This window comes from Varanus komodoensis, unplaced genomic scaffold (assembly GCF_004798865.1).
Source record: "Varanus komodoensis strain SLA01 unplaced genomic scaffold, ASM479886v1 scaffold81, whole genome shotgun sequence".
Classification (NCBI taxonomy): Eukaryota; Metazoa; Chordata; class Lepidosauria; order Squamata; family Varanidae; genus Varanus; species Varanus komodoensis.
Window position 1 is genome coordinate 2,190,539 of NW_025336495.1, and position 23,177 is coordinate 2,213,715.

Sequence of the window (23,177 nt, forward strand, 5' to 3'; positions counted from 1 at the left end):
GTGGTGCTTGGGAGAGCCATGGAAACTTCAGTGATCCCAGAAGGCAACAGAAATGGGGTCTGGAATATTTCCTGGCTGGTGGAAACCAGCGGATGACAGAGCTAGTGGCTGGGTTTTCTGGCCCCCCCGGGAGGCACGGGGAGCATCCAGCTTCAGCCCCTTTGCAGAACTGGGCCAGGGGGGAGGAAGAAGTGTGGTATGCCAGGGGTCAGCTGGTGGAGGTCTTGAACTGGTCCCTCCATCCTCTGGGGTGCTTTATCTAGATGGCTGAAAATGTGGAGAGGAAATGGGGAATTATTAATTATTCTTTAATAAGGTCCCATGAGACTACTCTTCCATCCTTACTGTGATTTTTAAAAACGTAGAAGTTAATGATCATGTTTTAATGACCTTTTTGGTTTCAATAGCTCTGTGGCCATATAATAAATATTGACAGATGGATGAGTACTTGGCTTTTCAAACTGGATTGTATAACAGTGGGCAGGTGTTTGCCGTCATCATTTGCTTTTTGGCGTCAAGCCAAGACCTTTTTATTCAAACGCTATTTTAATTGTTAATGTTATTTATTGATTTTAAATTGCCAGGATGTCTCCACTATTTTATGCATTTTATGTATTTATATATTCGTGTTTATTTATGATTGGCAACCGCCCCGAGGCTTATGCAAAGGGGGCGGCATATAAGTTGTCATAAATAAATAAATAAATGGGGGGGGGGAATTACCTGCTTATTTTAAAGTACTTATTCAGTACTTATTTGAAAGGCTGCCTGGTGAGTGTGTGACTCAGCTGAGGCTGCCCAAGGAAGCCTGGCCCAATCCATTCCAGTGACCCCTGTGAAGGGTAGCGTGTGATCTGTCATCTTGCCTCTCCCCTGGCATAAATCAAGCCGCCCGGCAAACCTTCCCGTCTCCACCCTTTTGCCTCCAACTCTCCACCCTCTTCTCACAGCTGACACCTGGCGCAGGTTCAGCCCAGCAGACGTAGGATAAATATGCACGCTCTTGCACAAACTTAGCATGTCGAGTTCTACATTTCCACGGGAGCGCCTCCTTGCTGGAGCGCAGAGGCAGGAAAAGGTAGCTCAAAGTCAAGTGCACGGGGTGGATCCTTGGCGCTTCCTGTGGACTTTACGACCTGACATCAACCGAATTGCACAAGGACAAGTGGTCGACTGGGTTCATCGAAAGGACTTTCAAACGGCAACCTCTGAGCAGGTTAGTGATGGTCTGGATTTCTCCGTTTTTTTCTTCCACTGGTATTGAATCATGGCACCCGTCCTGAATGCAGGGACCTGAGAATAAGTCCTGGGGATTTCAGTGCGGTGTTTTCTGCATGTTTCTAGTCAGACAGCCCCCTTGTGTTACTGATCATTTTATTATGTTCTATTGTATTTCAATGTATTTTATTGTGTTGTAAGCCGCCCCGAGGCTTCGGCAAGGGGCGGCATAGAAATGTAATAATAATAATAATAATAATAATAATAATAATAATAATATAATCATTGCATGGCTGTTTTGCATGGATACTCCTGGATGGGTTACTCCCCTGCCCAGTAAGAACTGCTTGGAAAACAGAGGAATGTTGCACCTGGAAGGTGACTGTGAGGTCTGCAGTGCTATGTAAAGTTCCATGTATGAGGCAGGTGATTGTACAATAGAAGCCTCTCACCTTCAGGACAGGAAGCAGTGCAAACAAACCAGCGATAAGCCATGTCTGTGGGTTCACACAAATCATGACAAGCCATGGTTTCAAGAAGCAAGGCTTCATAAACCACATAAAACTGTGGCTTCTAGTTGCAGTTGGTAGTTGGGTAACAAACCACGGTTTATTTGCTGGGATGCATTCAGGCATTACAAACCAGATATCAACAAACCATACCATGGTGTAGCCTCAGGTACGAATTGGACCAGTTTCCAAATCCGTGAGAGCAGAAACGCCCCCAAAATGCATCTACTTGGAATTTAGCAATAATCTACAAAAGTTGAGCCATAATACATTGGTTAGTCTTTAAGGAATCAGAAGACCTTTTGTTGCTGTTGTTCATTTTTTCCAATATGCATACAATGGGTTGTGTGGGCACCACAGTTCCAAGTTCTGATTTCAGGCAAACAGAACATGATACAAAGCAAACCAAAAAGCTCCCTGGGTTTTCTCTTATGTGAGTAGCTGGGTCCAGCACATCTGAAGAGGATCTTTCCCAACCCCACATTTGACCATGACTCATCTTCCTTTGGCCTTCAGAAAAGAGGATAAATACACTCATATGCCAGAAGGTCTTTCTTGAAATGTCTACTCTTTGTTGCCGAAACATCTCTGTACTCCTTTGATGTTACAATGGTCTCATGGCATACGTCACGTGTCATTTTACATTCTATTGTTCTTTTTGATGGCTTAGCTCAAGATTTCCTGACCTGGCATTCTCCAGATGTTTGGGATTCCAGTTCCCATCATCTCCACCCAGCACAGCCTGTAGTCAGAGGTGATGGGAGTTGTAGTCCAAACCACTGGAAAGCAAGAGGTGGGGGTGGGATGACTTAACTGTTCCTTAGCAGGTTTTGCTATTTTTCTGTAGCAAAATGCAATCAGTGTTAGATTGAGAATATTTTCTTACTTTTACGTTTACATCCCACATTGGGACAGCAAAGGAGGATAGAACCATGCCCAGATTGGCTGCCCCTCAGATTTGGGGTTTCATTTTCAACCTTTGCCAACCTGAATCCCTCCAAACACTTCAGACGGAAGCTTCCAGAAGCATGGACTATTCACCATGCACAATGGGGCTGATGGGTGTCAGAGTCAAAAACTTCTGGAAAAGAAGTTTGAGGAAAACTGGTGCTGAAGAAGGAACATTTCTCTGTTTGCATCAAGCTTTTCTTTGGGGCATAATAAACTCGATTTTTAAAGCACTTGATTGTACTATGGGGTTACCATCTTTGATGGATTTCAGTTATAAGATTGTCCAGAACTTCTTTTCTTCCTATGAATTTCTGTTGACCAAGACAAAACATGGGTATCTTCTCAGGCAGTGTGTAACCGATTCATGAAAGGTGCTACCCTACATTCGACAGAAAATCCAACGTTCCCCAGCCAGTGAGGGATTGTGCGACCTTTCCCTGTTTAAACATGCATTGGCTTGGAGGATGTTTTTCTGTTCACATTCCCTGCCCCTATTTTAACACGTACATTACAAGAGCTTGCAAAACACTCCAACTCCAGGGCCAAGAACACCCAGACTATCGTATTCCCAGTTGCAATGTATGTGTGTGAAAGCTGGGCAGTGAAGGAAGCTGGCAGGAAGAAAATGATGCTTTTGACCCGTGGTGCTGGAAGGGAGCGTCGCAGGTACCCTGGACCGACAGGAAGGCGGGGAAGAGGGTCCTAGATCAAATTGAGCCTGAGCTCCCCCTGGAAGCAAAATTGACAAAACTGGGACTGTTGTGCATCGGCCACATCATGGGAAGGCCAGACTCCCTCGAAAAGACGCTCGAGCTGGGGAAAGATGAAGGCGGAAGAGGAAGCCCAGAGATGAGATGGACGGGCTCCATCAAGGAAGCCACAGCCTTGAACCTGGGAGAGCTGAATGGAGTGGTCACGGAGAGGATACTTTGGAAGGCGTTGATTGACGGCGTCACCATAAACTGAAGGCAACTTGATGGCACAGAACAACGGCACTCTGGGAGCCAGTGTGGGGTCGTGGTTAAGAGTGCGGACTGAGGACCTAGGAGCTCCAGGTTCTCATCCCCGCTCAGCCATGGAGCCAACTGGTAACGCTGGGCCACTCACAGGCTCTCGGCCCAGCCTACCTCACAGGGTTGTTGTTGCAGGGAGAAGATTGGGAGCAGCAGGAGGAGAATGATGCAAGCTGCTTCAAGTTCTAGGAAGGAAGGAAGGAAGGTGGGATACAGATCTAAATAAATAAATATAAAACAAAACAACAACAAACCCCACCTTGGCTCTGTTTCAGCTCTATTCCCGTGTAACCATATGTGCTTCTGGGTGGGGATCCTAGTCCTTAAAATATGCATCCAGGTCATTCAAAAAGGCTGAATATCACAGCATGCTGTGGATGCCGCTTCTGTAGGCCAATTTGCTTAACCGGTCTAGGGTAGCTAACTTTTCAAGTGGCAACCATTGCTGTGCTTTTAATAGCACTCAGGCTTCAGGAAGCGGGAAACTTTCATGGAGTGAAATCAGTTCATGCGCTGATTTCTGAAGGTCCGCTTTTCTTGCTAGCAACACTGAAGTAAACTGGATATTTTCCTAGTTAGCTGGCCGGGCTTTTGACTAGGAGTAGGAACAGGTTTTGGAACAAGATAAATAATACTCATGCTACCTGCAAGGAATCCATACACCAGTGGTAATAGCAGCTGTTCACACAGTATCTTCCAATTTATTACTCCAGGAGCAGTGCTGGAACACCCGAAGACTGCAATATTTAATATCCACAGAGAACAATCAAGGGTGTTTGGCATGGTATGAAACACTGCAATAGCTCAGGACGAACCAGATTTGCTAGGTTATGTGGGGCCGACACCCAGACAGGGAATTCTACCATGGCACCCGCAGGAGGGTCATTATTATAAATGAATGCTATTTGAAGCATTTCAGTTTGCTGACCTTCCCTGGCCTGGCGCACTTTGCTTGTGCAAGAATTGTCAGCACTCGCAGCTCCGAGCGCTGGTGTGGCATGGTGGTGAAAAGCACAGCATTGGGACTTCCAGGTTCCTTGCCCCTTAGGTAGGATGAGTCACGGCTGATTTTTCTCCCTGAAAAATGAGGAGGCCAGTTATTGCTTGCTTGTTTCTCCATTCCAGCGGCCTCGGGGTGGGCCCCCTGAAACCTCCTTGGCACCTGAGAGACCTAGTCTGAATGTCTCTGCCTTCCTCCCACAGCCCATCTTAAGGGCAGGATGAAATGTGGGCTCTGTGGCTTGGCCATCAGCCGGATTTCGTCTTTCTTTCCCACCCCCTGCAGCACTCGCGCTGTTTCCTGCCCAGCCTGATAGAGAGGTCTGGAGAGTTCGCCCGCTTGCACGCGATTTCTGTGACCTTTGAGTTGGTCCAAGTGCAGTATTGCCCTGGTTTGGAACGTGGTGAGCAGCTCCAGGGGGTGACGAAATGAGGGCTTGGTGCCAGGTGAGCTGAAAGATCTCGTGCAAACCTATGTGTTTGCTATTTCAGGCCCCTTGCTAAACATTTAGCAGGCAGCCCCAGAAGGCTTCAGTTCACACAGCGGTCGAGCCAAAGAGAAGCAAGGAGGACAGTGGGCAGAACACACGGGATGAACCGTCTGTCCCCCACAGTCTGTCTTTCTGCCCCTACATCCAGAGACACTCTGTCCCCTGATGTTTACTTTTATTATTTATTTATTTAAAGTTTTTATATGCTGTCCCCTTGCTACACAGCCTCGGGATGACTTACAGAAATAAATAAATACAACATAATAACAATTACAATTAAAACCCGGAAACACACTGGCTGCACAATTAAAATCTATAAATATTAAACGTTATTAAAATACTATTTGAATAAAAAGGTCTTGGCCCGGCACCGAAAAACAAATAACGACGGCACCAGGCATCCAGCACATTCTCCCATCTGCAGATAGTTCCTTCGAATACAACTGTAGGCAGGAGTCTACCAACAATTATAACCTCAGCACACAAACGAGAGGCCAAAAATACAGTCTGAAATATTAGTTGGTCTATCTGGGTTCGTAGGTAAGAGATTCTAACTTTAAAATATAAACAAGGCCATTGGATAGACAAGCTAAGTGAACTGGAAGGACAGTGCGCTGCTGTTTCCATTCCAGGTTTTAGTCTGAATTTAAAGGAGCTCCTCATGGCGATGAAGCTATTGGGAGGCAGGGTTCAGCTTCTTCAAAGGCCAGACTAAACCCCAGATTGCACTGGGATTTGGCTGAACGCTCTTGTCCTCCCTTCCTATCCCCTCTTGACATTCACCTTTCCCACATGCTAAACCTTGCTAAGCGTGACTGAGACCAGTGCTGCTTCTTGCCGCTGCCTTCCTTCTGATGCCTTTCCCATGCCAGCTTTTTGATTGCAAACGTCAAGGGGCAAGGAACAGAGTTCCTTTTTTGTTCACGCTCTGGAAAGCCAGCAGGACAGAAAGGACCAGGACTGGGGAAAAGGGAAGAAGAAACACCACCAATGCACTAGGAAAAGCACCTGCCGTCTGTTAAAGGGTCCTCGGGATGTTCAGGCAGCTTTCTTCTTTGGGGCACCGGAATTCGCATCGTTCTGGGTCTGCGTAGGAAGCCCCCTGGAGGTTCTTCCCTATCTACCCTGCAGGGTCAGCTTGGCCACCTTCCTGGGCTGTTTCAGGAGTACTCCAAGTTCAAGTAGGTTGGGCTTACATCAAGGTTCACATCGCCTGCTCTCATAAATTACATACATGATTAGATTATGCTTTAATTCATGATACATAATGGGATAAGCCTTGTCCACAGTCCGTGTCCTGCTTATTTTGATTCCTGAATTCACCCTTTCATGACCACGGTGCTTCCCTGGTATGCACTTTTCTCTTGTGGAACAGTTGCACTGGCTGAAGTTACCCTGAGACAGGGAACTGGGTTTGCCACCCAATCTTTTCTCCTAGGAAGCAAAGTTACCCCTGTCCAACCCCAAATCTATAGTGCAAACTTCAGTGGGGAACTTTGGCTTCATGCAGCCAGGCAGCCCTCTGCCCTGCCCTGCTTTCCTTCTTCCTTTTATGGCTGTCACATAATTATCTTCTACAGCATTGTACAAGAGGTAGCAACTAAAACCATCCCCCCCCCCAAAAAAAGAAAGAAATGTAAGAAAGCAAAATGGCTGTCTGAGGAAGCTTTAGAAATAACTGAGGAAAGAAGGGAAGTGAAAGGCAAGGGAGAAAGACAAAGATACACCCAATTGAATGCAGGATTCCAGAGAATAGCTAGAAGAGATAAGAATGCCTTCTTAAATGAACAGTGTAAAGAAATAGAAGAAAACAATAGAATAGGGAGGACCAGAGATCTCTTCAAGAAAACTGGAGATATGAAGGGAACATTTCATGCAAAGATGGGCATGATAAAGGACCAAAATGGCAGCGACCTAACAGAGGCAGAAGAGATTAAGAAGAGGTGGCAAGATTACACAGAGGAACTATACAAGAAAGAGTTTAACATCCCTGATAACCAAGATGGGGTGGTCACTGACCTCGAGCCAGACATCCTGGAATGTGAAGTCAAATGGGCCTTAGGAAGTCTGAGCAACAACAAGGCTAGTGGAGGTGGCAGTATTCCAGCTGAGCTATTCAAAATCCTAAAAGACGATGCAGTAAAAGTGCTACACTCAATATGCCAGCAAATTTGCCAGCAATATGCCAGCAATATGCCAGCAAACTCAGCAGTGGCCACAGGATTGGAAAAGATCAGTTTACATTCCAATCCCAAGGAAGGGCAATGTCAAAGAGTGTTCAAACTACTGCACCATTGCACTCATTTCACATGCTGGCAAAGTGATGCTCAAAATCCCACAAGCTAGGCTCCAGCAGTATGTGGACTGAGAACTGCCAGAAGTACAGGCAGGATTTCGAAGAGGGAGAGGAACTAGAGATCAAATTGCCAACATACGCTGCATCATGGAGAAAGCCAGGGAGTTCCAGAAAAACATCTACTTCTGCTTCATTGACTATGCTAAAACCTTTGATCGTGTGGATCGCAACATATTGTGGCAAGTCCTTAATGGGATGGGAGTACCAGACCACCTTATTAGTCTCTTGAGAAATCTGTACATGGGTCAAGAAGCAACAGTGAGAACTGGACACGGAACCACTGATTGGTTCAAAATTGGGAAAGGAGTTCGGCAAGGCTGTAAACTGTCGCCCTGCCTATTTAACTTATATGCAGAGCACATCAAGAGAAAGGCAGGGCTAGCTGAATCACAAGCTGGAATTAAGATTGTTGGGAGAAATATCAACAACCTCAGATATGCAGATGATACCACTCTCATGGCAGAAAGTGAAGAGGAACTAAAGAGCCTCTCGATGCAGGTGAGGAGGAGAGTGCAAAAGTTGGCTTGAAACTCAGCATTAAGAAAACTAAGATCATGGCATCCGGTCCTCTCACTTCCTGGCAAATAGATGGGGAAGAAATGGAGGTAGTGACAGATTTTCTTTTCCTGGGCTCCAAGATCGCCGCAGATGGGAACTGCAGCCAAGAAATTAAAAGACGCTTGCTCCTGGGGAGGAAAGCTATGGCAAATCTAGACAGCATACTAAAAAGCAGAGAAATCACCCTGCCAACAAAAGTGCGTATAGTCAAGGCTATGGTTTTCCCAGTTGCAATATATGGCTGTGAAAGATGGACCATAAGGAAGGCTGAGCGCCGAAGGATTGAGGCCTTTGAATTGTGGTGCTGGAGGAGACTCCTGCGAGTCCCTTGGACCGCAAGGCGATCAAACCGGTCAGTCCTAGAGGAGATCAACCCTGACTGCTCTTTAGAAGGCCAGATCCTGAAGATGAAACTCAACTAATGGCCACCTAATGAGAAGGAAGGAGTCCCTGGAGAAGAGCCTAATGCTGGAAACAATTGACGGGAAAAGGAGCAGGGGACAGCAGAGAATGAGGTGGCTGGATGGGGTCACTGGGGCGGTGGGTGTGAGCTTAAGTGGACTTTGGGGGATGGAGGACAGGAAGGCCTGGAGGAATGTTGTCCATGGGGTCGCAATGGGTCAGGCGTGACTTCGCAACCACAATTCAAGGTTAAATTTATCTTGATCATATTTATTTAGATATCATTTGAGTCTGCTTTTTGATTGTGCTGTTGTGAAACTGTAAAATACAGATCCTGTGTTGTATACTCGCAAGCTGAAAATCACGATTACCACAGCAAGGCATACATATTTTAATATGAAATAAGCTGCCGCCACCACAACAGTTTGCATTTTGGGTACCATTCTGCCAGAAGTTGGACTCGGGCTGCATTCATCCCCTACTATACCAGTGAAACAGCTGCACTTAACTCAGTGTGATTTATTTCCGAATAGCCCAGTATAAAATTTCACTGTCGGTAACCCCCAGGGCCTGCTGCCTATCTCCATTCTTCTAAACCTGGTGACCCTCAGCAACTCACACAATCCCCCACTCAGATGCCTGGGGGATTGTGGGAACTGTCATCCAGCATTTTGGGAGCAGGCGGGGGATTGTGGGAATTGATGTCCCACGCATCCGGACGGCACCACGTTGCACAGGCGCTCAAGGGACCTTTTGGGGACGCTGCCGACTCCAACCTTCGCCCGGGTCGGCGAGCACGGATTAGCAGGCAAGCGAACCAGGAAGACGCGGGCAAAGCCGCCAGGCTTGCCTCCCGCTTCTGCGCGTGCGCCGCTCGTTCTGCCCGGAGCCGGGCGGGACGCACCATTGAGCGCTCGCGCGGGGGGGGGGCTGAACTACTGGCGGCGTCGGCAGCGGGCGGGCGGCGACTGCGGCCGCTCCTGGGCGGGGAGCGGAGGCGCTATCGGGGCCCTCTGCTCTCCCCCGCGCCGGGCAGTGGTGGCGCCCGACTCCGCCCCCGCTCCTCCCGCGGCCCCCTCCTTTTCCCTGGGCCCGCAGCCGGCTGCGCTCGCCACCGCCGCTTCACGGGCCACCGGTGAGTGGGGCGCGGAGGGCCGAACGCCTGGCTCCCTCTTGCTGGGGGAGGCGTGGAGGCAGGGGTCGGGCGCCTGGGGCCTTCCTGGGTTTAGTGGGGACCTTAAAGGCCGGACGCCTGGGTTCCTCCTGCTTTAAGTGGGGGAGCAGAGGCCGGACGCCTGGGTCCTTTCTGGGTTTCGCGGGGACCTTAAAGGCCGGACGCCTGGGTTCCTCCTGCTTTAAGGGAGGGAAGTAGAGGCCGGACGCCTGGGTCCCTCCTGGGTTTCGCGGGGACCTTAAAGGCCGGACGCCTGGGTTCCTCCTGCTTTAAGGGAGGGAAGCAGAGGCCGGACGCCTGGGTCCCTCTTGCCTTCCCTAAAGCGGGAAGCGTTGGCCTGGGAGCCCCGGGGGCGAAGAAGCCAGGTCGGGCTTCTGGGTCGCCGTCTGCAAGGCAACTCCTGGCGCTTAAATCTGGCACGTCGGAGCCCCTTAGCATAGACGTCTGGTGTTGAGCCGGGTGCCTCGGTCCCCTGGAAACAAGCAGTGCCCTGGAGTGCAGCAGAGCGGGATGAGTAAAACCGAATCCTGATTTTAAGGAATTGCCTGTTGAGAATCACTTGGAAGTACCAAGTCTTTATTAAGCGTGTGCTCGAAAGAGAGAGAGAGGGAGCGAAAGAAAAGCAGCAAAGTGGCTTCGTCTGAAATAAACTCTGGGCACCAAGGTGATGGCCCTTATGGCCCTCAGGTCCGATCTCTTGGAAGCTGGGGGCACTGCCAGTATGCCTATAGGACCTTTCCCCACCTAAACATGCGTGGGGCTGTGCACTCATGGAGTTAAGGGCAACCTTTAGGTACACACCACTGTGGTGAAAATCTGGTTTCTGAGATGTAAGGATGCTGGCAGTCACGGCCTTAGTTGTGTCCTTAGGAGAATCACCACATCCCTTTCCTTGCCCAGGTAACACAAATGCATCTCTTCCTCTCTATTTACCCTCATAACGACCCTGTGAGGTAGCTGGGCTGAGAGCCGGTGACTGGCCCAAAGGTACCCAGAATGCTTTATAGTGGCACAGGGACCAGAGCCGGGATCTCCAGTCCTGCTCCATTGCTCTGCTCCCGGTGCCATATTGGTGTCGTGGTGAGCAGTGCCGTTCTGGGACTCGGGGATCCGGGTTCTAGTCCCCGCTCAGCCATGGAGCCCACTGGGTGACTTCGGACCGGGCACAGACTCTCAGCCCAACCTACCTCACAGGGTTGTTGTTGTGGGGATAAGACTGAGAACAGCAGGAGGAGATTGATGTCAGTCCCTCTGAGTGCTTCCAAAAAGGAAAAAAAACAGGATATACATCTGATAAGGAAGTACTAAGGGCTTGCATCACCAGGAACTCTGTTGTAATGCAGTGCGCATCTGTCAGGCCCTGGAAAGCAGGAATGTGTCGGTGGCCCTCAGATCTGGCCAGTCTTGGAAACATAGAAACAGAGTGAGCCAGAAGGGGCCTCCCGGGCCATCTAGTCTGACCCCCGGCTCCAGCCGGCTCCGCTCATGACATGCCCACCACGTGCGTGTTCAGCCTGTCCCTGGACCCCCTCACCGATGGGGCCTCAACCACTTTCCATGGTCTTCTTTGAGGATACTGTAAAATATCTTGTAGGTGAAGGTGCAGAGTGCCCATGGTGTGGTGGTTAGAATTTTGGGCCGGGAAGAGCTGGGCTCTAGTCTCATACATAACCATAGAGCTCTCCAGTGATCCAGGACTTCCAGCCTTGCAAGGTTGTTGTGAAGGTAAAATGGAGAGGAGGACAGCTGCCTCCTTGGTTTCCTTGCAGGAAGAAAGCTGGGAAATACACAGTGCGTAAATGGGAAGCAGCCTTCTGCAGCCTGTCCCCCCGGCTGTGCCCAGGCCAGCATGGCTGGCTAGTGCCTGAGGCAGGGGGATATCTGCACTCGCCTCGGCAGCCCAGCTGCACCCACCTGCTCGCTGGGTGTGCAAGCCTGATTCTGTGGTTCTCCACGGCGCGAGTAGCCGGTTTGGTGGTCACATGGTTGGGTCCTTGGTGACCTTCAGGGTGACGAAAGGAAAGCTTTGAAGGTTTGCATCCTAGATTCCTTCAACCGCTGTGGCTGGCTGGGGCCCTGCGCACGTGGGTTGTTGCGATGTTGTCTGCAGCTTTTGCCCCGGAAGTCTCTTGAGCCGCCCTGGGAAGAGGGACAGTGGGAAGGCCAGCATCTTAGCTCCCACGCTGCAGAGGAGTTTCCCTGCTTAGGGGCTGATTGCAGGAGGGCCGGCTGAACTCGGAGGCTGCAGGCCTTTCGGCTCAGTGCTTGAATTATGGCAGCGACAGCACATGCAGGTGCCCAGGGTAAGAAACCTGCATGCCCCGCCATTCCCGTCCCCTTCTTATCTGCATCATGGCCCTCTGTGGCTTTTGAAAAACAGAAGCTCAGTGGCACCCTCCACCCCATGTCCCCCAGCAACGGGTGTAGACAGGCATCCTGCCGCTGGTCCTACAAATCGTGTAGAGTCATGAGGATTAGTAACTGTGGATAGCCTTCTCCGTGACTTTGCCCAGTGCTTTTCTGAAGTCATCCAGATGGGTGGCTGCCGCCACATCTTACGGAAGTGGAATTCTGTGCTTTTTCCGTGCATTTTCTGAAGAAGCCCTTCCTTTAATCTGTCCTGAATCTCCCACCAGTTATGTTTTCTTCCATAACCCCGTCCTTTTGTTGTGTTTTCTCACTTTGGTTGCAGCTTTTCTTTGACCTGGAAGATCTGGTTTTGTGACTCATGTCTAACGAATGCTCTAGGCCTGGCTTCTCAGTTATATTTATTTATCAATTATAGTGCTATCTACTGCTCATTATGGTGTAGTCCTAAGCAATTTATATATAAATAAGCCTGATGAAATACATTATTAAGAACAATTTGAAATCTGATACAAGGTGGAACATTGTAGGATTAATTGCATTTAATTACAAGCCAGAGAAAACATGGGTGCACGCGTGCATTTTCTGGGGGGCATTGGAAGCATGTAACACTTCTGCCTTCTGAATGGTCCAGGGGAGGGGTTCTTAGTGGGCAGGTGATGCCTCCCTGTTCCCCATTGTGGCCCCATCTCCTTAAAATGGTGATCTTCCAGATTTCTCTCTGCCAAGTTCCAGTTTCTTACTGTGGCAGCCCTTTTCCCTTAACTTGAGAATGCGAGTGTGTTTTCAAATAACAAGAAAGGTAGAATAAAAGGGGGCCACAGGAATTTGCTTAGGGACTAGCACCTTGCTGTGCATTAGATCCAGAGAGGCGGCTTGGATGGTGGCAACAAGGAGAAGGGCTTTCTCAGTGGTGGCCCCCATTTACCTGACTATCTTTGCGGTGCCTTTGTGTCCCCTGTGACAGGGCATTTAATGCGTTTTAATACTCTCTTGGAGCATTATGGAAGCTGCTCCACTGGTCTTATGATTTAATTGGTGTTAGTGATTGTAGCTTTTTACATTTGGCTTTTAGATCTAGCCCTGCAATTTTTATGGTGTTCTGTTGTTATCTGTAGTTTCTGCTGCATTTTAATTGAGTTTTATCTGCTGTCGTAAACCACCCAGAAAGCTTTGACTATTGCACAGAATAGAAGTGCAATTAATACTAATAATAACTTTGCAGCAAGGAAAATGACGGCTGCTGAATTTTCCGGGTGGAATGAAGACGACTGTAGGGCAGGGTGCCCCATTCCGGTGCCGAGACACCCGCTGCTAGCCCTGGGATTCTTTACTGTGGCCTCTTCTAGCAAGGTGCACTGGACGTTCAGCACGAGGGCTAAAGTCCCAACGCATGTCAAGGGTGGCCGATTAGGAAAGCCTGTTGTAATTCACTGTGTGCATCTTTTGCCTGAGCTGGTGGAGTTTGGGCACAGAGCCCGAAAAAGTGCTAGCCGCCGGCAGGAAGACTTTGTATGGGTAGTGTAGGAAGAGATGGGTCAGTTCCAAGCTCTCCTCGTGGCAGCCCGGCCCAACGAAGAACCCAGAGTGCACTGACCTGTTCCCTGGAATGGAGAGTGGGAAAAGTTCCGGGAATCTCGTTGCTCAGGTGCCCTTCCTTAAAACAGGGAGCAAGAGCACAATTCCTCCAGAAAACCAAATGGCATACCTTGTTCTCCCCTTCCTCCCCCTGGTTATTTCTTTGCCCGTCAGCGGCTGAAATCAAGTTCATGTTGTGTGGGACTTGGAGAGATTTGGCAATAGGCTCAGGGGCGCAGGAGAAAGGAGTTGCCGTGCACAGGATTGCGTAACGGTAGCCGAGCCTGTGCGAGCTGCAGGGCTTTTCGAGAAGCTGGGTGCGCCCAGGCCAGCCTTCAGCAGCCTGGTCTCCATCAGCAATGTGGGACTCCTGACTTCTGTCCACCCCAGCCAGTAATCCCAGGGCAGCTGGGCGGGCATCCAGTTTGAGAGCAGCTGGTTTGGATCTGGGGCTAGGGAATCTGTTTTTGGAATACAGCTCCCGTCAGCCCCAGCCCACATGGCCCGTGATCAGGATGATGGGTCCTGTGGCCTTTCCATCCCTGTATATGGCTGGCAGCTTCTTGTAAGAAGATTCCAGTGTCCAGAATTGGCCAGTTGTGAAAGTCTTCTGCTCCCTCGCTAGGTGGGGTTGGGCAGCTTTCCCAACCTGGAGCCCTCCAGGTGTTGTGGCCTGTGGCTCGTATCAGGCCCAGCTGGAATGGGCAGTGCGCAGAAACGGAGGGAGCAGCAGCCCAAAATCTCTGGTGAACCCCCCAGTTGAGGAAGCGCCTCCGGCAGATTCCAGTGTGCTTGGACTCCCCATTTCCCCGGCTTCTAACCACCGGTCATGCTGGCTATGGCTGATGGGCATTGTTGCCCCCAGAGCTCTCTTAACCAGAAGTCTGGAGTCTTGGAGTGGAAGGACTGAGCTCAGAAGCAAGCTGCCCGACCCATGGCTCTGCGGCTGAATCCTGCCCCAGGCCGCGCCTTCTGCCCTCTCACTGCTTGCAGCGTGGCGGCGGGGTGCAGCCCCCACAGGTCTGGGCGCAGGGCAGCACCGGTCTCTCAGCCTCCTGACGCTCCCCCCCCCCCCGCGGCACGTCCTCGGTCCGTTATCAAGGCTGGTCCTTCCGGTTTGGTGGCCAAGCGCTTCCCTGTCTCCAGAAGGGCCTGGGTCCTCCTCTGGCCCATCCGGATGGGGATGGAAAAGACCCGTGTGAGAGACACGCAGCACAGAGACACGGCCGAGGCACGCGAGGTGATGCCTGGGACAGAGAAAGCAGGCCAGGCAAATCGTTTCCCCCCTTCCTCCCTGGCTGGGGGGTTCAGGGCACATGAGAGGAAGCCCTTCTCTGCCCAGCCCATAGCAAGGGTGCGAAGGAAAGTCTTGCGGTTGCCACGTCCCCTGGGGACCTGCCGCTTCAGGGAGGGGGTCTCCAGTGGCAGGGTTTTCCCCTCTGAGCACGCACACTGCAATTTGCAGCCGCGAGGTGTGATGCAGGCAGCTGACTGTACCTGAAAGGGTCTGCAATTGTGGAAGATCGCAATCCAGGTGTAGCAGGAGCAAAGGATGCGTGCATAGTTATGCTCACAACAGGCGGCTGGGGAAGGTTGCTTTCGGGTTGGCACCCCGCGAGCTCCATGGCTGAGGTGGGCCTTGAACCCGTGTCTGAGTCTCATTCCGACACTAGAACCACTTCACTGCACAAGTTGGTTTAATAGCCGTTTTCTGGGGACGTAACTGGGAATGGATAGGATGGGGGTATTTCCAACAAGAGCTGGAGTGAAAACCTTGTATTGGTGATACTGCATTCCTTCACTTTTCCATAAACAGGTCCAGCATGTTTCCCTCTTTTAAAAGCGTCAGCAAACCAGCTGTGCTTTTGCCCTATGCAGACTTGAGCATATCCCACCCTTTGGCTCCCTGTGGTGCATGGTGATTAGGCGCATTTTTAATTAGTTTTGAGAACTGGCTGTTCTTATACATTCCTATTGATGTGGCACAAATGACAACCAAGTGGATTTTAGGCTGACAGAAAAAGTTCATTGGGAAGAGAGCGCTGCCTAAAGAGAAGGGTGCATGGAATTGCAGCCAAAGGCTTCCCTGGGAGTAAGTCGCTTTACTGCACGCGACTTAATCGTACATGTGCGCTGTCGCTCGCTAACTGAGCTGTGATTGATTTAGTCATCTGCCAATTTAAAATAATAAAAAAACTATTGTTCCGGAGCAAAGGGGGGTAGTTCCTTTCACGACAATGGGACCTATTACCTGGGGAAGCTGTGGGCTTGCTCTCACCAGAGACATTCAGAAAGCACCTGGACAGTCACCTGAATGGGATGGTGTAACTTGGAAGGGGCGGGTGGACCCCGCAGCCTTCTGGCCCGTCCTGCTCTGCTATTCTATAGATGGTTTCAGATGATCAGAGGTGTTTTTTTTTAAATTAACAGTGTTTTGATTTGCAGAGGTATGCTCTTGGCTTTATCGACAATCCCCTCTACCCCTGCCAATTGGCCATTCTGGCTGTGGCTGATGGGAACTGTAGTTGAGAGCATCAGCAGGGTGCCTGGCTGTCCAGCCCAGGCTCAGGCTCTGGTCCTCTTCGTGCTTGCTTGGAACGACGCCCATGAAGCCCACAGTTGTATTTCGTACTTTTGGTATTACGTGGTATTTATATCCCACCTTTTCCCTCTTGTGAGGAACCCAAGGCAGCTTACAGCACTTTATTTCATCCTCGCCACAACAACCCTGCGAGGTAGGATAGGCCGAAAGGGAGTCATCCAGGGGGCTTCATGGCTGAATGGCGACTCATGCCCAGCAGAACGGGTACAGCGGCCTGTGGAAGGGCCTGCTTTGGGAGGCAGAACTGCCTCTTGCTTGGGCTGAGACCACATAAACAGCCTCTCTTCCTCCCACACCCCTGGCACAAAGAATAAATGGCCGACTAGCCAGTCCGGTATGCTAAATCCCTCTTGTGGTTATATAACAGCCACACCAGTTTCAGCCAGCCGCATTTCCTTTCTCTGTTAGCAGTATTTCTGTTGCACTCCTCACTTTTGCATTTAATCCGTGAAACAAGACCGTCCTCACTCACAGGCGTGCCACTCAAAAAAAGGCACAACACACAAGGAGAAAGGGGTGGAGAGGGAAGAAGAAAAACATGGAGCTGTCTTTCAGCGGGGTTGGTGGCAGGCACGGGCTGACTTCCCCTCATTTGCCCCTGTGCAGTCTGCCAGGAGGGCTGCTGGCGTGGACCCCCGAAGGACAAGGAGACTTCGTGGGCTAGCTGAGGCATTCAGACTCCAGCTGAGGTCTGAATGGTGTCCTGGCTTTCTTTCCTCTGCTTGGTGCGTGTGCCGTGCAGGATGCAGCTGGTGAACCCTCTGCCTGGTCCAGCCAGGCTGCTCTTAGATGCTTCATTCGGATGACTTTCAGACGAGCAAATTCAAGGCAGCCAAAGCGGCCTCCATGGGCAGGAGGGGGCTGTGTGTCCAGTCCTGCCGGGGGGTTTGCTGTGGCCGTCATTCTGCTCACGCAGTGGCCGTGAATGGGCCCATCTTGGTCTGATCCAGCAAGACTTGTATGTTCTTACGTTTCTTTAACACTGCAAGACTAAAACGCAGTCTTGTAAGCTGAGTTGGGTTACTTGCAAGAGGAAGAAATACAAGGAATAAACGCAGTCTTGTAAGCTGAGTTGGGTTACTTGCAAGAGGAAGAAATATAAGGAATAAATGTAAAGTAAACAACAGCAACAGTAACAACAATAACATTGAGAAATAGGTTCACCGGATGTCCTGAAAAACATGGTTTGCTTATTTCCCCTGTTTTCATTTATAATATATTATCACACCTTAAAATATTTATCCTGCCCTCCAGAAGCTTCCCAACAACCCCCCACCAAGAGTTTAGGCTAAGTGATCATCACTGGTCCACAGCCTCCCAGTAAGTCTCTTGGCTGGCTAGAGATTTGAACCTGACTTTCTGTGGTTGTAGCTTGAACCTGCCTCCACAGCGGTTGGCGGCCCTGAGATGCTTCTCAGGTGTTGGATTGCAGCGCTCAGCAGGTGGAGTTCAGTTGGAGGTGCTTGAGGGGTGACCTTTCTGATTTGAGAGATTCGTGTGCTGGTTCAGCACCTGTGCACAGAAGCAGATGCGACGCCCCCCGTAAAACGCCCGTACCTGGGATGCCACAATGCGGCTTTCCATTGCGGGGTGATAAGAATACAGATTGCGGCCTGTCCAGGTACATCGTTTTCCCGGCGGGCGGACCTAAATCTCTGCATGGCTTTCTTGCCCTGAATAATTAAGCCACACTTGCTGGTGGTGGGATTGGCCACAGCATTTTGTGAAAAGGATAATCAGAAACAAGGATGTCTGGTGTTCGGCACCATTGTCTTCTTTCCTTTTCTTGGGGGAAGCCCAGTGTCATTGCGGACCAATTCGGGCAGCTGCGGCTCCCATCTCTGGCTCTGTATTTAAGGCCAGTGCCGGCTATCTGCTCCCCGTTCAAAAAACCCCATAGGACTGGGCGTACATATTTCCAAGGAATGGTTGTGAATTGCACCAAATTAGGTTCATGCTCCCTGCTGCCTCAGTCCCTTTTCTTGTAACTTTTTGTCCCCCGAAAAATGAAATGGCCTTTTTTAGAGAGTGGTTTCGAAAAGAGGAACTGAAGGCTGAACTTTGTTCCTATTTCTTTCTGTCAACACTTTCTTCTTCTCCTTTTAGCCCGGAACAAAGAGTTCATGCTGAATGGCTGTTGTGTAAGATGCTTGGCCTGGGAGATAACCTGCACGAGGCTCGCAAGTTAATCTGTGAGCAGCAGGTTGGTTGAGAGGGTGGTTTCTTGAAAGCGTCTTTCTCTTCCTGAGCTCGGCACTGTCCAGTTCGGTTTCTGCATCGCCCAACCGTGTCACCTGAGCAGTTGGGACTCTGGGTGAGCTGGTTGTGTACCTTGTTGGTGTCCTTTTGGGGTGGCTCTCACCTTTCCTATTCAGCGGGGTGGCTCCAATTCAGCTCATGCAGAGAAAGAGCAGCTGTGAAAGGCACTTGAAATCCCACGTGCTCTAGGAAGCCACATGGATTTTGATTCTATTTGTATTCTACCATTTTCCCCCTCGCCCAGAACCCAACATGGTGTTTGTGCTTTATCCTCACGACCTACCTTTGAGGTAGGTTAGGCTGACGGTCGGGGACTGGCCTGAAGTCACCCAGGGAGCTTCGGGGCGGGGGGGGGGGGGCGACTCGCAAGCCTTGCTTTGGCCTCTGCTTTCATTGCCTCTGATGAAGGCTAAGAGGCCCCTTCAAGCACCTTTGGGTGGGGGATATCCAACAGCTGAAGAACAGAATAGGGTCTGCTGGAACGTGGGTTCCCGTGTTACCTGAACCCAGCAGAAAGAGCAGGCGCCAATTCAGAAAACCCACAACAAACCCTGGGTTCTCTTCATGCATAATTTGTGGCTAACAAGCTACGACACGGCTGGTTTTGGAAGGCAGGTGCTGCAGTGACAGCTTATGTCCAATCCTTTAGTAAGCGCCACTCTGACTAAGGAGGCAGGATAGAAATTCAGTAAATACATAAATAAAATTGGTGGGGGTATTACGCTGTCTGATCACAGTCCTTGTCCTCATTAAATGGTTCTCCAGGGTTTTGACTAGGGTTTCTGTTGCTGCTGTTGCTTGTTGTTAATAAAAAGTTTCTGTAGCCACCAATAGCTGGAGCTCTATGGATGGTTTACCGTGCATAAAACTTAGAACATAAAAATACAAGCAACATTAACAACATCATGAACAGGTCGACATACCTGTTTATGATGACAAATTTGACAAAATTAAAGCCAAATTAAAGCACACATAATCTGAATTGATCAATGTGTTTAATCAGTCTTCAAATATGGGATTTCTTCCCCCCAAAAGCCTCACACTTTTGCATGTGAATCACATGCTTCCATCAAAGAATTCTAGCCCTTTTCCTAAAAATAAAATTAAGATTCCTGTCCTCGTGGTTCTGAATGAACAGCTGTTTCATTTAAGTAGAAATATAGGAAGCAGTCTTATGCTGAGACAGACCCTTGCCCCCACTACCCTAGTATTGTCAGCACAGATTGGCAGCAGCAGTGGCTTTCCAGAGAGGATTCCAGTCTGGAGATGCTGCCAAGGACTGGATCTGGGAACCTTCCTTAGCCAAGCAGGGACTTGAAGCACTGGCCTGTGTTTTTCGCCTAAAACTAAAGTAAGATTCTAGCCCTCAACACTGTGAATTAAGGACTGATTGACGTAAGAACCCCATAAACTAGCCTGATACGCTCAGCATGGACTGGCAGCAGCACCTCTCCAGGATCTGCGGGAGGAGTCCTTCCCAGCACTACCTGGACCTGAACCAGCGTGCAAAGCAAGTCTTCTCCCGTGGAGCCATTTCCTGCACGAGAGCATCCCAGTAGCCTCTGGCCGTTCAGTGTGGAGGGGCGTGATCCCCGTGTCTCCTGCCACGTCCCGGTGTTGTCTTAGAGCACCAAGCTGGGTGGATTGCGCAACGGAGGTTGGGTGGGTGGTGGAAATGCTGGGTGCCTTGTGCCTTTACCCAGGTGTGGCTGCCAGGTCGCTTTCCTGCTCCGCCAGCATTCCTCCTCCCCCTGCCCCCGCCGGCCTGGCCGGCAGGTGGTCCCATCCTGGCTCAGGCTGTAGCTGGGAGGAGCCCAGAGGTTCAGGGGTAAAGCCCCTGCTTAAACTGGCCTAATCCCATGTAATGGCAGCCAGTCCCGTGGCACCGAATTCCATGTGGGGCCGTGACGAAACCCCGGAAAGGCTGGATGTGAAGGCTCTGGGCACACCGGCAGGGCACCGTGGAAGTGAGCAGGCTAAGCCGTCCTGCCCCGTTCATCCCTACCCTGGAAGGTGGCCTTCGGAGAGCGCTTAGACAGTCCCCACAGAATGCCGAATCGCGGTCTGGCCAGGAAGGCCAGCTTGGCGTCGTCCCGACCGCGTGAGCTCTCCCCTCTCTTCCCCTCCAGGGCAACTGCGTGGAGCGATTGGTACCTTCCGCTGCAGTTTTAGGCCAACCGTGGTTTAGTGCAGCGGCCCCTGACCTTTTTGGCACCTGGGACTGGTTTTGCCGAAGACAATTTTTCCACGGACTGGGGCAGGGGATGGTTTTGGGATGATTCAAGCGCATCACAGCAGTGCCTCATATGTCGAACTTAGTTGCAGGAGACTGTTTGAACTCTGAATCGTCCAAAGTCTGAATCAGTTTTCCCCACTAGAAATAATGGAAAGCGAATTAATCTGTTTCCAGACCCGGAACAATACCCGTTTCGATAAAGACGGTCTCCTGAAGCGAATTAAGTGTGAGATTATATGCGAGGCATGATCAAAAAATACGGTGAATGTTTAAATAAAAAATTATTATAGTAAAAGACACATTGCCATTAATTCCCCCCCAAATGTCCCCCCTCATTCTGGAGCGTCTTCAGTTTGCCCTGCCATGGCTGCCTTGATGCCCTGAATCGATTCAAGATGAATGGACTGAAGGCAAGACGAAATGATTCAAGCCAGATGGATTTGGGACAAGTTGATTTGAGACTAATGGGTTTAAGGTAGGATACGTCTATTCAAACTGAATGGATTCAAGACAAGATGAACTGGTTTGAGATGAGTGGATCTGAGACCAGCATTGATTCAGGATGAGTGGATTCGAGACAAGAATCAATTCAAGCTGAATGGATTCAAGACAAGACAAATCGATTCAAGACGACTCGATTCAGGACATTGAGGCAATGTAGCTTTTACTGCGATACATCTTTTTCAACTTGGTGCACAACCCATGATGTTTTCACTGTGACTGCATTTTTTCTTTTCGCTTGCAGTTCGAACTTAGAAGCATCGTTCAAACTGCAAAGCAATCCCATCTCGACTCTCACGTTTGAACTCTGGGTTGTTCAAAGTTAAAGTCCTGCTGTGTGGCCCGGTTTCTAACAGGCCGCAGCCCGGGGGTTGGGAAGCCCTGGTTTAGCAGGTCTGAAGCCTAAACGGTGATTAATCTTGACTGCATCGTTCATAGAAATGCACCTTTTCTTTAGCTGAGGTATCACCTGCCGAAGCTGCTTCAGTGGCCAGCTGAGTTGTGGCTTCACAGCCAATGTTCCCTTTTGGCAGTGGGACCAGCCAGCATGGAGAACGGCAGGCCAATTTTGCTCCAGTGTCTCTCCTTGAAGCGTGTCATTTCGCTCATTCATTCTTTTGGAAGGAGAATAAGGCAGGCACTGGGCATCTTTCCTTGGGGGTCCCAGTGACTGAGACAGAACATGGGCTTTGCCCCCTCTGGACTGAGCTGGGTTCCTCCATCCCCAGTGCCAGACGTTGAGAACTGAACTGATGCAACCCCACACATGTTCAGAGACAAAATGTCTTACAATCCTATGCATGTTTAGACAGGAAGAAGTCCTGTAGACTTGTGCATGTTATGCAGAAAATCCCCCCACATTCTCTTTACCTCATTCTCTGCAGCCTTTCTGAAGTCAACCAAAGTTCTTTACAAACATTTGAAAACCTAGATCAAATGTAAACCATTTGAGTAAACCATTAAAAATAGTGGACACTTGTCCGTCCGTCCGTCCTTTCTGGTGATGCCATAGAGCCCTGGGAACAAGCTTTCAGAAGTATTAGGGCTGTGATATTTCTGCCTGGCCAGAAAGGTGCCCCTTTCATTCACAGGCCAGCGAGTTTCTGTTATCATTACACAAAGACTTAGCAAGAAGCTCTGCAAAATGGAGCAACTGTAGCAATGGCAGGGTTGCCTCCATTGTGTGTGAGAGGAACAGGGCCAACAGGAACACGAATTCAAGTTGTGTGTGTGCATCGTTTTAAGAAGGGGCAGAGGAATGATTTTTGCCTCTGGTATGTCATTTAACCAGCGAAAAGTTGCATGAGCCAGGTGGCTGGCCCTCAACTGGGGTAATGTCATGAGAAGGTTTCCTGGGGTGAGGAGGAGAAGGTGTCCTGACAGCACCGAAGGCCCCCTCCCCCTGCTCCAAAATGCTGTAATTGGGACCCTGGGAACTGGCTGCCTTCCTGCTTTGCACAGTGTTCTTCCAGCCACGCATCAGAGGCCTGTAATCACAGAATCGTAGAACAGTGGGGTTGGAAGGGGTCAGCGGTCCATCGGGTCTCCCCCCCCCCCCCCCGCTGAGTGCAGGACACTAAGTTATATCGTCCTGCTCAGATGACTGTCCGGATTTTTGAATGTCTCCGGCAAGAGAGAGCCCACAGCTTCCCCAGGTTCCACTGTATTGCTCTGACAGTGAGGAAATTCTTCCTGGTGTCTGGTCTAAATCTGGTTTCTAAATGGTTAGAGACATGTCCTGCACTCTTGAATAATCAAGAAGAGATGCTGTCCTTCCTCTTTGTGACAGCCTTTCAGGTACTTGTGGAGGCCTATCGTATCATCCCTCCATCTTCTCTTTCTGAGGCTGAACATGCCCAGTTCTCTGTCTCTCCTCACAGGGCTTTGCCTCCAGTCCGTGATTCATCTTGTGGCCCTCCTCTGTACCCTTTCTAGTGTGTCTGCATCTTTCTTAAATGGTGGT

At 50.1% G+C, this 23,177-nt stretch overlaps 1 protein-coding gene across 2 annotated transcripts in view; it reads left to right on the forward strand.

Annotated features, from left to right (window-relative positions):
- The first annotated feature begins 1,057 nt into the window (after positions 1 to 1,057).
- The window catches only part of LOC123036702 (NADPH--cytochrome P450 reductase), a 54,549-nt gene continuing 32,429 nt past the window's right edge, over positions 1,058 to 23,177 (forward strand). Inside the window, exon 1 of one of the 2 annotated variants that reach the window (XM_044456108.1) lies at positions 1,058 to 1,216. The gene's annotated coding sequence lies outside the window, so the exon portion shown is untranslated. Of the gene's footprint in view, positions 1,217 to 9,562; positions 9,633 to 23,177 lie in introns of those variants that run through there. The other variant, XM_044456109.1, reaches the window with a different exon arrangement.